At 37.1% G+C, this 14,343-nt stretch overlaps 1 protein-coding gene and 1 pseudogene across 2 annotated transcripts in view; both read left to right on the forward strand.

The window, feature by feature from the left end:
* The window catches only part of LOC127422189 (caseinolytic peptidase B protein homolog), a 63,644-nt pseudogene extending 53,940 nt beyond the window's left edge, over positions 1-9,704 (forward strand).
* anapc15 (anaphase promoting complex subunit 15) overlaps positions 1-14,343 on the forward strand; it is a 337,271-nt gene that overhangs the window by 237,057 nt on the left and 85,871 nt on the right. The window lies entirely within an intron of this gene.

A 14,343-nucleotide genomic window follows, 5' to 3' on the forward strand; every position in this document is an offset into this window, starting at 1 on the left:
CAAGTTTCGTAACCGAACACCAATGCGTTTGTAAAATACAGTATTTTAAGACCAAATTCAGGGGCCGTTTAACGACAACATTTTCAACTAAAAACGGAAAACTTTTTATGCGTTTTGGCTGTTCGTTTACATGACAATGGCGTTTTGGGGCCTGAAAACGCAAACTTTTGAAAACAGGTTTCAAAGTGCAAGTTTTTGAAAACGATGCCATTATCGTTTCCGTGTAAACATACAAAAACATGAATTTGTGAAAACGATGACGTTATGCGCACGCGTATTACATGTTGAGTCTATAGGCATGCACGCGAGTACTTCAAAACAACACGCGAGGCATTCAAAACTACAATGGCGGACTACAGGACTGTGTTTGTGCTGCTCAAGATTTTGAGTTTATTGACGCTTCTCCAGCAAAGTAATTGTAGTAATAAAGCAACCTCATCGTCCGTCCAGACAAAATTGCTCGATGCTTTCGCTATCTTCATTGTTTGTATTCCCCGCTCTGTGGAAGAATGCTTATGTGCGCAGGCGTGTAGTGTTTCTTTACAGAGTGACATCACCAACTACTGGCCTGGCGTGCATAATACAGCGTTTTTAGTCGTTTTCGTGGATCTGTGTGAACGGGGATCGTTTTGACAACGTTGTCGTCTGTACGTGAAACTTTTCAAAAGCGCAAAGGAAAAACGTTTTCATTTAGTACATTGTTGTCGTGTAAACATACCCTCAAAATGGCCAACGCCCAAAATGGCTGACAGGGAAATTGGGTATTGTTTAACTCGTTGTGCCATAAGGAATCTTTAGAGTCTTTTTTAAGGCCAAACTATTCAGAAGTTATAAGCAAAAATGGGCATTTTTCGTATTTCCTGACCACTAGGTGGCGCTGTCCCGAAAAGTTGCAGGTACCCTCAAGTCATGATGGCTATGACATGTACCAAGTTTCGTGTCAATACGCCAAAGCATTGCGAAGGTACAGCCTTACGTCCATTTTGGCGTGCTCGCCGTCGATTTCGTTGAAGCGCGATTCAAAAACTGTTTGGTCTATCAAAAAGCTTTTGATAACGTTTTGTTCCCAGTGTCTCTAGATGATACACGATAAATTTTGCGCAAATCGGACATACTGTTAAGGAGTTCTAAAAGAGGGTTTTTCAGACAATTCAAAATGGTGGAAAGTCTGGTTGGGCAGAAATTGAAACCGTGGTATGCATTCGACTTGGCATGATCCAAGGAGTCAGAGGAAAGGTAATTTTGACTCTAGGCCTAATGGTTAAAAAATTATAATCATAAACATAAGTGATATTTTGAACAGTTGGTGGCGCTAGAGGGTTTGAGTTAGAGACCCTAAATTTGGGTCAGTTATAGATGAGAGTATCCTCTATCAGTGTGCCAAATTTCTATGGGCTGCCATAGACTTCAATGGTGGAAGAAGAATAAGAACACTAACAAATACAATAGGTGCCTAAGCATTTTCAGTTCTTGGCCCCTAATAAACAAAATATTGATAAAAAATAGTTCAATCTGATGAAATATTTGTCTATTTCACCTGGTATGTATGCAGTGTATTTTAATGCGTATTAGATTGTCATGCCGTTAGCTTGGCAATCATAACATCAATTGAGAGTCTATTGTGCGCTTAATTTCTGTTTGTATAACAGGATTCCTGTAACAGATGTGGAAATGTCAAGAAAATCTTTAAAAGTCTTGGACATTTCAATGTATATTTTCTAGTTATGCTATGCTTTAAAATATTTACAGGTAATTGACTATTTATAAAAGTCCTTTTTCTGTTTTATCACAATTTATTCGCCAAACACTGTAGTTAGAATGCACTTGTGTGCACCCAAACAGTTTTCCATAAAGCTCATTTGCATTTGAAAACATGAGCTTGTGGCAAATTATTTTTTTCCTCAGGGCAGAACGCTAGTGTTTGTAAGAATTTCTCATTTGTCTAACATGTCTGTATGCATGTTTAGAGACTGAACTAAATTATTGATTTTACACAAATGCAACACAAATAACACAAACATATTCCTGATGTAATGATGAGTAATGATCACACACATCAGATCAGTGCGAATGGCAGAGGACAATATCAGACACACACATGCTGGTTGCCATGGAGATTGCGTGTTATCGTTCTCCTGTTCTTTGCTGGATCTATTCTAACTTGATTTAGTCTCTCCAGCGTGCAGCAACATAATCGAATTACTGTCTGTCTAATGGTGCTCGAATCCCGTACCATACCTCTCTCTCTCTCGCTCGCTTTGTTTCTGTCTTTCCTCAGTCATTGTCTTTTGTTTTTTTAAAGCGTTTAACGTTTGCTCTCTTCTGCTTCTGAAAGAAAGATCTGCCCTTCTCTTATTACTGTCTCTCTGTAGTGATGGTCTGTCGTGTTTCTCTACAGCGATCAGGAGGAAGGAAAACGGCTGATATGATGAAGAGCATCCGCTCGTCTTCCTGTTCCTGGGTTCCTCTGGAATCAGTAACTTCTTTTTCCACGAAATATGAAGTCTCAAAAATGCCTAAAAACACCAAAATGTCATAAACCAGCACTGCATTGAGTCCTGCATGCATTTATTTGTATATTTCTTGTGGTTTGATTAATGAAGATACGATTCCCCTCTCACCAGCGGCACAACTGATCACTCGCCGTCAATATTCAACAAGTCCCTCAACTTACCATATATGTGTTTATTAAAATTCATAAGAGCAATATTCACTCTCACGCACTACATTAACCCTGAGAGAAGAATGAAAGGAGGGAGAAATGATGGACACACTTGCCAAAAGACGGCGAGCAAAACAAACACATGGTGTGATGGTGATTTCTCTCCTTGACAGGAAGTGAAGAAAGAAAAAATAGAAAGACTTCAGAACTCAGAGTTTTATCTAAATATAGTAATATATTATTTAAATTAAATCTCTCGAAATTAAATGCAAATTTAAATTATGTTTCCAGAGAAAAGCGGTCCCACATTATATTAGGTATCTTTAGCTACTATGTACTAACATTAAAATACATACTGTACAATACACTACATGTTGTTCTGTAACTACATGTTGTTCTACAAGATTCACATTTGCTGCTACTGAGGTTTAGATTAGGGTTAGGGGTAAGGTTAATACTGTGTAAATGTCGGTACAATTCATCAACACTTATGTACATAATAAGTACATTGTATCGAATACTTAAAGGGATAGTTCACACAAAAATGAAAATTCAGTCATTGTTTACTCACCCCTGTGTTGTTATAACCCTATATGACTTTCTGAGTTTGTAGTAGAAGAATTGATGCATTTCTATGCCCAGCCTTATTTTTTTGAAAGTTTTTGGACTGGTGCCAGTTCACAGAGAATGGAGTTACCCGCACAATGCCGAAAACGTATAGAATGTACCGTTGCTCATCACTGCTGGTTAGGACAAAAACTCTGATTAACATACAAAAGATACCTTTTATCACGTGTCGTTTGCTGTCAGGTTAGGACACGGTGTGACTGTGGCTACCTGTAGCCTCTTCTATGTTTCTGTTTGATTTCCGAGTACTCTGTTCAAAAAAATAAGGCTGGGCATAGAAATGCATCAATTCTTGGACTACAAACTCTTCAGACATGTTTAGTAAGTTATGTTCTCTTTTCTGTTGTCACTATCACTGTGGAGGACCTGTTTTTAGATAAACAAAACGTGTTTTCGCTTGAACGCCCCAATATCGCGAGGCACTGCATGAACTGTTGCTCTCATGCCCTATCATGAACGCACACAGGAGATCAACGGTCAGTGAACATTTAAACTAAATAACACATTAGATTTCAGTTTGTTTCTCATCAAATCTTATCGTATGCTTTCATAACAATCATGAGTCTCATGGAATAATTTATTAGACTTCTGAATTATACTTTTGTGTTCTTTTGAAGCTTGAAGAGGCAGTCACCATAAACTGCCATTGTATGACATCACTGAGCACAACATTTATTCACAATTTCTCCCTTTGTGTTCAGAAAAAGAAAGAAAGTCATATAGAGTTATAACAACACAGGGGTGAGTAAACAATGACTGAATTTGCATTTTTGGATGAGCTAATCCTTTTTAAGTACATAGTAGTTAAAGACACCTAGAAAAAGTTAGAAAAAGTAGATTTTTCAGATAAACTCAAAATAGCGGAAAATTTGTATAGATGCAAATGAAATTGGTGATATACTTGTTTTTTTTTTTTTTTTTTATTGCCGCCCATACAGTCAAGACGATATTAGCGATCATTTATCAGTACAAATGCAATAGGGGTGTCTTTGTACTGGACCTCTAAATATGGCAGGAACACGTTGATTTGCTCTGATAGTTTAACTGTGTGATGAATCCAGACACTGAACTGGTCTGAGGGTGTTTGTGTTAAAGGTTTGGAGAGGTAGTCTGGTTTAGATCGGTCTCCTGCTGACCTCAGAACAGCTTTAAGGGATTTTGTGCTCTTATTCTGACCTCTTCTATCACGATTCTCTGTCATAAGCCATTTAGTCGTGCTGTTATGCAGTGACCTTAGACTGAACACACACACACACGCAATTCAATCACACACTCATATTGTATTGATAGAGGACTGTCAGTGTCACTGCTGTACGGTATGAACAGTGTGCGCGTGTGTGTTTCCAGGTTTGATCTAATCATTGTTTTCATTCCGAGTTTTGTCAGATCTGACCCAGTTTTCATGGTCTTTACCTCTTTATGTCTGTTTTGTCTATGTCTTGACTGCATCTCTTTCTCTTTGTATTTCTTTGTTTTGTATTGACATTTGTGCAAAATGAAAAAATTTGGCAGGCGCTTTTATCCAAAATGACGTTTAGTGCATTCAGTATTTAAATTTTATCAGTATTTATATGTTCACTGGGAATTAAACCTCGATGTTGCTGGTGCCACGCAGTGTTGGTGAAGATACTTTGAAACTGTAATTTGTTAAGCTACAAGCTACTCATAAATTAAAGTAGTTAAACTACTTTCAAGCTACTCTTTTGAAAAAACTAGTTAGCTACACTACAAGTTACTAAAAAAGTACTTAGCTACATTCAATAATGCATTCTTAACATCATCTTATAAAGTTAGCCTTAAAAAATATAGTTATATACAGGTGTGTATATATATATATATATATATATATATATATATATATATATATATATATATATATATTACTGCTGTCAATCGATTACAATTTTTAATTGCGATTAATCACATCTTTTTTTGTAGTTAATCGCAATTAATCGCAGATTTTAAAAGTGATTAAATTTGACACTATATACTTCTTTTCTTATTTATTTCATCGTTGGAAAGAAAACAAATCAATATGTAGCAATATAATGCTTTATTAACATTTTTCAAACAACACTTTCCAGAGTACAAAGATAGAAATTCACTAAAATAGCACCAATTCAAAGTCTTAGTGGGAGTTTGACTAATTGAAAGAACTAGTGACACAAGGTATGGATATTCATTGCAATGGGCATTGAATCTCTTAAACTCTCATCCTCCAAAATATTAATCTGGTCTGTGGCTATCCACTTTGTAACAGCAATTGTGCAGCCGCGTTCATGATTTGTGTGTCAGCACCAGCGTCATGCGCCGCTTTGAACTCCGCATGAAAAGTGCTTACGTCTTTATTACTTTTGTGCCACAAAAAAACTGTTTTGATTCAGAATAAATAAAACTATAAAACATCTGAAAAACAAATATAAAACATGGTGATAAACAGCAAAAATGAACTCAATATTTCACTTTAAAAAAGAAACGACGTAACAGGGGCTCAAGTGAGTTTGGGAAACTAGTTAACTTACTTGAACCGTCTGAATGAACAAATTCACAAAAATGAAGTTAGAAGAGTCACTACTTTTAGTGAGTTACTCCCCAACACTGGTGCCATGTTCTACCAATTGAGCTACATTTTCGTATGATTTCTCTCTCAGGTGGCGAAGTTCATTGGATCTCCTCCAGGTTATTTGGGTCATGAGGAAGGCGGTCAGCTGGCCAAACAGCTCAAACAGTGTCTGAATGACGTGGTTCTGTTTGACGAGGTGGATAAAGCTCATCCAGATGTGCTCACCATTATGTTACAGCTCTTTGATGAGGTAAAAGTTGACTTTGTTAAAGTGACTTACCATACTCGAGATCAGACTGGTTTAAGATTAGCATCATCATTAGAGGACAAGCAGCAACAGATCGGTCAGTGTTCTTACTACAGGTATTTTTCTTCTGCTCTTGAAGTCTATGGTAGCACATAGAAAAATATATTGTACATTTCTCAAATTTGGCACATTGATAGAGGACCATCTCAAATGTAACTGACCCAAATTTGGGGTCTCTAACTCAAACCCTCTAGCACCACCAACTGTTCAAAGTTGCACACACGTTTCGGCCTATAACTTTTGAACTGTAAGGCCTAGAAACAACATAAGTTTGTAATTTGCCTTAAATTGCTGTATTGTAGAAACGCATTGGCGTATCATTACAAAATTTGGTATGTGTCATCGGGTCCATGTCCTGAAGGTACTCAAAAAGTTTGGGGATTGTGCCACCTAGTGGTCAAACGATACAATAAAATGCTTATAAATTGTGACTTGTGTCATTAGCTTGGGTCATGCTGAGTACGAAAATTTGCAATAGTTTGCCATACGTCCTGTCCGCTATTTTGAATTTGATTTAAAATCTACTTTTTGGGTAGCTTGTTAAGTAAAGATGTTGACTACCACTCCTGGAGTCACAAGTTCGAATCCAGGGTGTGCTGAGTGACTCCAGTCAGGCTTCCTCAGCAACCAATTGGCCTGGTTGCTAGGGTGGGTTGAGTCGTGTTGGGGTAACCCCAATTCTCGGTGGGGCATGTGGTGAGTTGTGCGTGGATGCCGCGGAGAATAGCGTGAATCCTCCACACGCGCTAGGTCTCCACAGTAACACACTCAACAAGCCACGTGATAAGATGCGTGGATTGATGGTCTTAGACGCGGAGGCAACTGAGATTTGTCCTCCACCACCCGGATTGAGGCGAGTCACTACGCCACCACGAGGACTTAGAGCGCACTGGGAATTGGGAAAGCCTGCTTTTCTAACTCCTAGGCCGTACGTCCAGTTTGCATGAAATTTGCCGTGCATCATCTTGGGACACTCACGACAAAAATGTATCAAAACCTTTTCGATAGACCAAACGGTTCTTGAATAACACATCAGTGAAATAGATGGCAAGACTCTTAAAAGAATCTGAAACTGTATCTCAGAACTGCTTTGATGTATTGACATGAAACTTTGTATGAATCATTGTCATCGCACTATATAAATTTGGTGAAAGCGCCACCTATTGGTCAAAAGTTATAATAAATTGTATTGTAATATAAGCATTTCTAATATGTACTTTCTTACATGTCATAGGTGTGCTTGACTCTGTAATAAATACTCTGTAACAGGGTCGTTTGACTGATGGTAAGGGGAAAACGATCGAGTGTAAAGATGCCATCTTTATCATGACATCTAATGAAGCTAGTGACGAAATTGCCCATCATGGACTGCAGCTGAGAAAGGAAGCCGAAGAGCAGAGCTGTCAACGACTAGCTGAAAATCTGGGTGAGAAACTACCACAACTTTTACACTTTATGGTTACATTTATATCTTTAAAACATTAACTTTTTTAAAGCAACTCAAGAAAGAGCACATATAGTGTGAGCTTGTTCCATTGACTAAATAAAGCTGTTTTTGTGTCCATGCAGAAGATGTTCAGAAGAGTGAGATGATCACAATCTCCAACACATTTAAAGAGGAAGTCATTCGTCCCATTCTGAAGGTCATTTATCATCTTTAATCTCTCAAACTTCAATGTCCTTCATTACACAAATATGTTTCTTAGATGAATAGATTTTATTGTTTGTCATAAATGAATCTGATTGGTGCGTTTCAGGCTCATTTCAGACGAGTTTCTGGGTCAGATAAACGAGATTGTTTACTTCCTGTCGTTCTGTCACACTGAACTCACGCAGTTTGTAAGCAAAGAGCTCAACTACTGGGCCAAGAAGGTGAATCACACAAATAATATAAGATTTAAACAAATAAAACAATGAACAGAGGCTGAGAGAGACATAAACCTTATAAGTGAACACACACACACACACACACACTTGGATCAATAACAGGCTGGTTGCTCTGGCAACTATAGATATATAAGTGAAGTTAACATATGGTCTATTCATAAATATGTAAATATGTAAATATGTATAAAACTTCATATCTGTCACTATTCAAGGTCTTTAGTCATATACAGGTATCTATGTGTGTGTGTGTGTGTGTGAGTATGTGTGTTTGTGAGTGTGTGTGTGTGTGTGTGTGTGTATGGTATGGTGTTTGTGAGTGTGTGTGTGTGGGGGGAGGGGGGAGTGTGTTTATGTGTGTTTGTGTGTGTGTGGGGGGGGGGGGGGGGTGTGTGTTTGTGAGTGTGTGTGTGTGTGAGTATGTGTATTGTGAGTGTGTGTGTGCGTGTGTGTCTTTTTAAATATGTTGTTACCCACCATTCAGAAGTCCACAGGGAAAATAATAAATATTTTATGCCACTGTGTATTAAAGCTTCTGATAGACAGACAGACAGATGGATCTCTTGTCTGTTGTCTCTGTTTTTACCCCTCATGTTAATTTGCCCCGTGTATTTGCCCTCAGGCGAAACAGAGGCACAATATCATGCTATTGTGGGAGCGTCCGGTGCTGGAGCTGCTGGCGGTGGGGTATAACCTGCATTACGGAGCGCGCTCAATCAAACATGAGGTGTTGATCAATACATACTAATCAGTAATCAATACCACTAATCACTTTAGAGAGTGTTTAGAGAAATAATCAAAAATGACAATAATCTCTTTAGTAATTAAATCAGTTCAGCCCAAAACACAAAACCACAATTATACCAAAACCAGAGTTATTTTCTGTGTTCTTGATCTGCTGATCAAATGAATTAGGCACACAGTTACTATTAAAACACTTACAATAGAATAGTCTGAATTCAGTTTTTTTGTTTGTTTTGATTGTTGTGATTTGAGTGTTTTAATCTCTGTTCTGTTTTTAGTGGTTTTCTGTTTATATTTAAGTGTTAATATTCTGTTGCGTTTTGTGTTTTTTGCTCTTGTGTTGATATGTAAGTGCTTAATCAAGTTGTTGAGTTGATATTTGAGTGTGTTGTTGCTGATCAGGTGGAGCGTCGTGTGATGAATCAGTTGCCTGCAGCGTATGAACAGGAACTGCTCCCAAAGGGCTGCACGCTGCGTCTGATCATGGATGGAAGAATGAAGGAGAAAGATGGAGCTCTAGCTCTCCGTCTGGAGGTGGTTGGTGAAAAACTGGACATCCGCCCGCAGCTCAACCCAGAGGACGTGACTTACGCTCATTAGACTCTCGCACAAAACCACAGGAGAATTTGTAAGATTCTCAAACAGAGACCGAAAGCACATGAAGCATTACATCTCATCCACGGATCAACAGGATTCTCTGACACTACAATGTAAAGTTCAGACTTTACAGCTTTATAGAAACAATACTTATTTCCAAAGTTACAGTATGTGGATGTTTGGGTTAGTAAATGTTTCAGTTGGTATTAATAAAGTGTTTTATTGTTCACATATAGAGATGTAGATGTCATCTAGTGTTAGCTTTAGCTGCCATCACCTCATGCAACACATCATTGGCAGAAACATAAAAATCTTACTTATTGCAGTGTTGAATTCTACATCTAAAAGGACAAATGAACAGCTAGATGAACAGCTGAAATATGATAATATAACATTAATGTTTTGAATGTGATTTGCAGGTTAACTCAAACAAATCTCAGTTGAATGTTTAATGCTTGTACATATCTAAAATAAAGTTCTAAATGCCAAATAGCTCTTAATTGTCTCGGGATGTTTGGGATGTTCTGTAAGGCGGTAAATGGTTTTGTTCAGGAATGTTGTGATGTGACAAGAAACATGCAGCAGGAATTTGTTTGGGAATGTGGAACGTGTGTGTGTGCAGATAGAATGCATGAGGGACATTCCTCCTTTTCTCTGGATTCTTCGTTACACATGTAGGGATTCAGTCTCTTCCTGTGGGGATGAAATTAGCATCGTAAAACAGAGACAGCATGAAGCACACTAGAGCCCCGCTGCTGCCCGGACCCCCCACAACACACACACACACACTTTTTGTGTTACAGGACATTTTCTATGGCAGAATCTCTGTCTCTCTCCTTTTCAATAATATAAATAGTTTTAGTGCTTTTACCTCATTTTGGATGCAAAAATGTCATGCATTTCTTTAATGGAAACAATGTCCAAATTCTATTAGTGACCCTAAAATAGTGCAGGAACATTGCGTCATAACTTTTCTTTGTTTCATATATTTCAAAATTCTGAAACTTTATATCCAGGTTTAACGGAAAACAATTATCGATTTTCAGTGTGGTCTCAGATTTTTTACCCTACTTTATCTGAATTAAAAAAGCAGACAGTCTCTTAGACAGGGCAGGTATTTTTTCTTTTACAGACGGCAATTTAATTGTTACAAAAATGCCCCCAAAATGTACAAAAGTGCCCCCAAAATGTACAAAAATGCCACCAAAATGTACAAAAATGCCCCCAAAATGTACAAAAATGCCCCCAAAATAAAAGTGCCCCCAAAATGTAAAAAAACGGCCCCAGAATGTACAAAAGTGCCCCCAAAATGTACAAAAATGCCCCCAAAATAAAAGTGCCCCCAAAATGTACAAAAATGCCCCCAAAATGTACAAAAGTGCCCCCAAAATGTACAAAAATGGCCCCAAAATGTACAAAAATGCCCCCAAAATAAAAGTGCCCCCAAAATGTACAAAAATGCCCCCAAAATAAAAGTGCCCCCAAAATGTACAAAAATGGCCCCAAAATGTACAAAAATGCCCCCAAAATGTTCAAAAATGGCCCCAAAATGTACAAAAATGCCCCCAAAATAAAAGTGCCCCCAAAATGTACAAAAATGCCCCCAAAATAAAAGTGCCCCCAAAATGTACAAAAATGGCCCCAAAATGTACAAAAATGCCCCCAAAATGTTCAAAAATGGCCCCAAAATGTTCAAAAATGGCCCCAGAATGTACAAAAGTGCCCCCAAAATGTACAAAAATGCCCCCAAAATAAAAGTGCCCCCAAAATGTACAAAAATGGCCCCAAAATGTTCAAAAATGGCCCCAGAATGTACAAAAGTGCCCCCAAAATAAAAGTGCCCCCAAAATGTACAAAAATGCCCCCAAAATGTACAAAAGTGCCCCCAAAATGTACAAAAATGCCCCCAAAATGTACAAAAGTGCCCCCAAAATGTACAAAAATGCCCCCAAAATAAAAGTGCCCCCAAAATGTAAAAAAATGGCCCCAGAATGTACAAAAGTGCCCCCAAAATGTACAAAAATGCCCCCAAAATAAAAGTGCCCCCAGAATGTACAAAAATGGCCCCAAAATGTACAAAAGTGCCCCCAAAATGTACAAAAATGGCCCCAGAATGTACAAAAGTGCCCCCAAAATGTACACAAATGGCCCCAAAATGTTAAAAAATGCCCCCAAAATAAAAGTGCCCCAAAAATGTACAAAAATGGCCCCAAAATGTACAAAAATGCCCCCAAAATGTTAAAAAATGCCCCCAAATAAAAGTGCCCCCAAAATGTACAAAAGTGTACATTGTACAAAAATGCCCTCAAAATAAAAGTGCCTCCAGAATGTACAAAAATGCCCCCAAAATTCAGTGTGTGGGGCAAAACATGCCCCCATAATGAATTCTTCTGTTTTATTTGTAACATCTAATATATTTCTTCCAATTCTTTTGTCAGATATGTTCACAGTATATACAGTAGTTTTATCACTATATTTTGATTCAGTTATATAAAATAGGGTGTTTTCGAGTATTTTATGTATAAATGTTTTACTGTAGTAGTAATGCTTATTTTTTTGTTTACTATGGTTTTACAACAAATACCCAGGTTAAACTATACCAGGTTACTGTAGTAAACCCAAGGTTAATTTTTGTAAGGGAATGTCACTATTGGATGACATTGAATCTTGAAATCATAGTTTGTACAATAAATATAATAATATCATCCAATTTTGATATATCTCAAATATTTTCAGTGTAGTTAGCAACATTTTGTTAGGTAGTGTAGCTAATTACTTTTTTAAAAGAGAGGTTTTACTGTAGTTTAAGTTATGAGTAGTTTATAGAATGAGAAACTACAGTTTTAACAACACTTAATAAAACTAACAGGAAATATTTGAGTTTCATGACAAAAAAAAAAAAAATGTAACATGAAGAGACAGATACTCAAACTGAGAAGTGGATGATATTTAGTGTCCTGATGTTTTTTCTGAGATGTGGAGGTGTGTTTGAGATCTGTAACAGCACGTCTCATGTTACTGAGAAAATCTCCTTCAGTCTCTGAAAGAGTCAAATTTAATTATAAACAGAGAGAGAGAGAGACCACTTACATTACCAGACACACACACTCACTGATAGTAATGACAGCAGTGTGTGTGTGCGTGTGTACATGCATGTGTAATGATGATCTTCCATCAAAGTCTGAACTGATCCGTACACACATGCATGTGGCTGTGAACGTCTCTCGTCCATTATCGTGTGTGTCTGTATCTTTTAACGGCTGCCGGTCTCTCGTCTCTCTCTCTTCTGCTCGAATCCCACTGGACAAACCTGCAGTATCAGAGAGAATTATTGATTTACCATTTACAGTCCTGTAGCTCTGAATCTGAGAGACGAGAAATTACACTGAGAGACAGAGACAGACAGACCGAGAGACACAGTCTTACCTCTCCGTCTCGCTCACTAAATTTCATTATAATGTTCATTATGGCAATTACACTTTCTTGTTGTATTTGCTCTATTTTTCTTTTTTTCTTTTTTTTTTCTCCTCCAGGTTAGTATAGTTTGTGTAATTATTGTGAGTTATTTATATCTTTTGTGTTTGTTTCTTTAACCCTTTAAGCTCTGAAGGTGTTTTTAAAGATTTCCTGTTTCAGTGGCATACCCAAAATTAAAAGAGGGTCAAGTGTTTGGTATCATTGTAAAGAAAACTTGATATAGATTATGATACATTCTGAGACTCTCAGCCTAAGAAACTGCTGAAAAAAAAACTAATTTGAGCCAAAAAAAAAAAAAAACTATTTTTCTTATTTGACATTATATATCTCTGGGTGTAAATAAGGTGGAGCTGAAAAACTGCTTTTGTTTTGTTCCCAATCATGTCAACTGTAACTGAGAAAAATGTTGTGTTGATACGACAAAGCAATCAAAAGTTATAACATTACAAAAATAATTTATCTTAGTGTCCAAAAACTTCTCCAAACAAATAAAACATAATAATTGTACATAAGAACTAATTACACATGCAAACACAACAATGACTAAAGGTTTGCATAGCATGCAGACATGATTTTAGTAATGAGATTTCACAGAATGAGTTTCATTCTGTGTCATTTGAGTCATCATTGAGTCTGTGTCATGTATTTGGCGCCATCTCCTGGTGGTCATATGTAACATTGTGCTTCATGTGGATTATCTAATGATCTATGCATCTGATTATCTTGTGTGTGGACTCGTTTGAAAGATAATCACCTCCTCTAAGTAATGATATGTGATATTTTATGTTCCGTATATTTTTTGTGAAGTTATAAGTGAAAACGCGGCACATAAGCAACACCAACATAATTGTCAAAGACATATACTTAGCTATTACTCACTATATTTTTGTCTGTGAGTAAAACAAATAGGCTGGTTGTATTTTACTCTTTGAGAGCTTTCCAACAACATATGACACATGACTATTTGATCAGTTTGATGTTTTTACTGATTGCAATAATATGTACAGTGCAATTTATATATATATATATATAAATTATCAAAACAGAACACTTCTGATTTGTCTGCAAATTTCAAAGCACTTGTTCAGTTTTGGTCATAATGTCTACATGCATTAGAAAGTAGAACTTCGAAGCTTCCAAACGATACCTATAATGTGTTGGTCAAGACTAGTTTTTAATATTTTGACACCTTGTTCAATTTTCACAGGCCTGCCGGCAGGCGATAATTTAGAGTTTTTGGTGGACATAGAGACAGAGCAGGAACCCTTTATATAAAACTGCATTTTAATATTGCTGTGTAATAACATGCTTATAGTACTCAGTTATGTTTAAAATATTTTCTCCTATCCCATCTTAAAATATAGAGATAACTATAAGTTAGGTACTATTATGCTGATTTACCAAAAAGTGTAAACGCTGTTGCTGTTTGTTTTGAGCGGCGTATCCAGCTTGACACAGCAACATCGGCTCAATCAATGGTGT

This window comes from Myxocyprinus asiaticus, chromosome 31, assembly GCF_019703515.2.
Source record: "Myxocyprinus asiaticus isolate MX2 ecotype Aquarium Trade chromosome 31, UBuf_Myxa_2, whole genome shotgun sequence".
Classification (NCBI taxonomy): Eukaryota; Metazoa; Chordata; class Actinopteri; order Cypriniformes; family Catostomidae; genus Myxocyprinus; species Myxocyprinus asiaticus.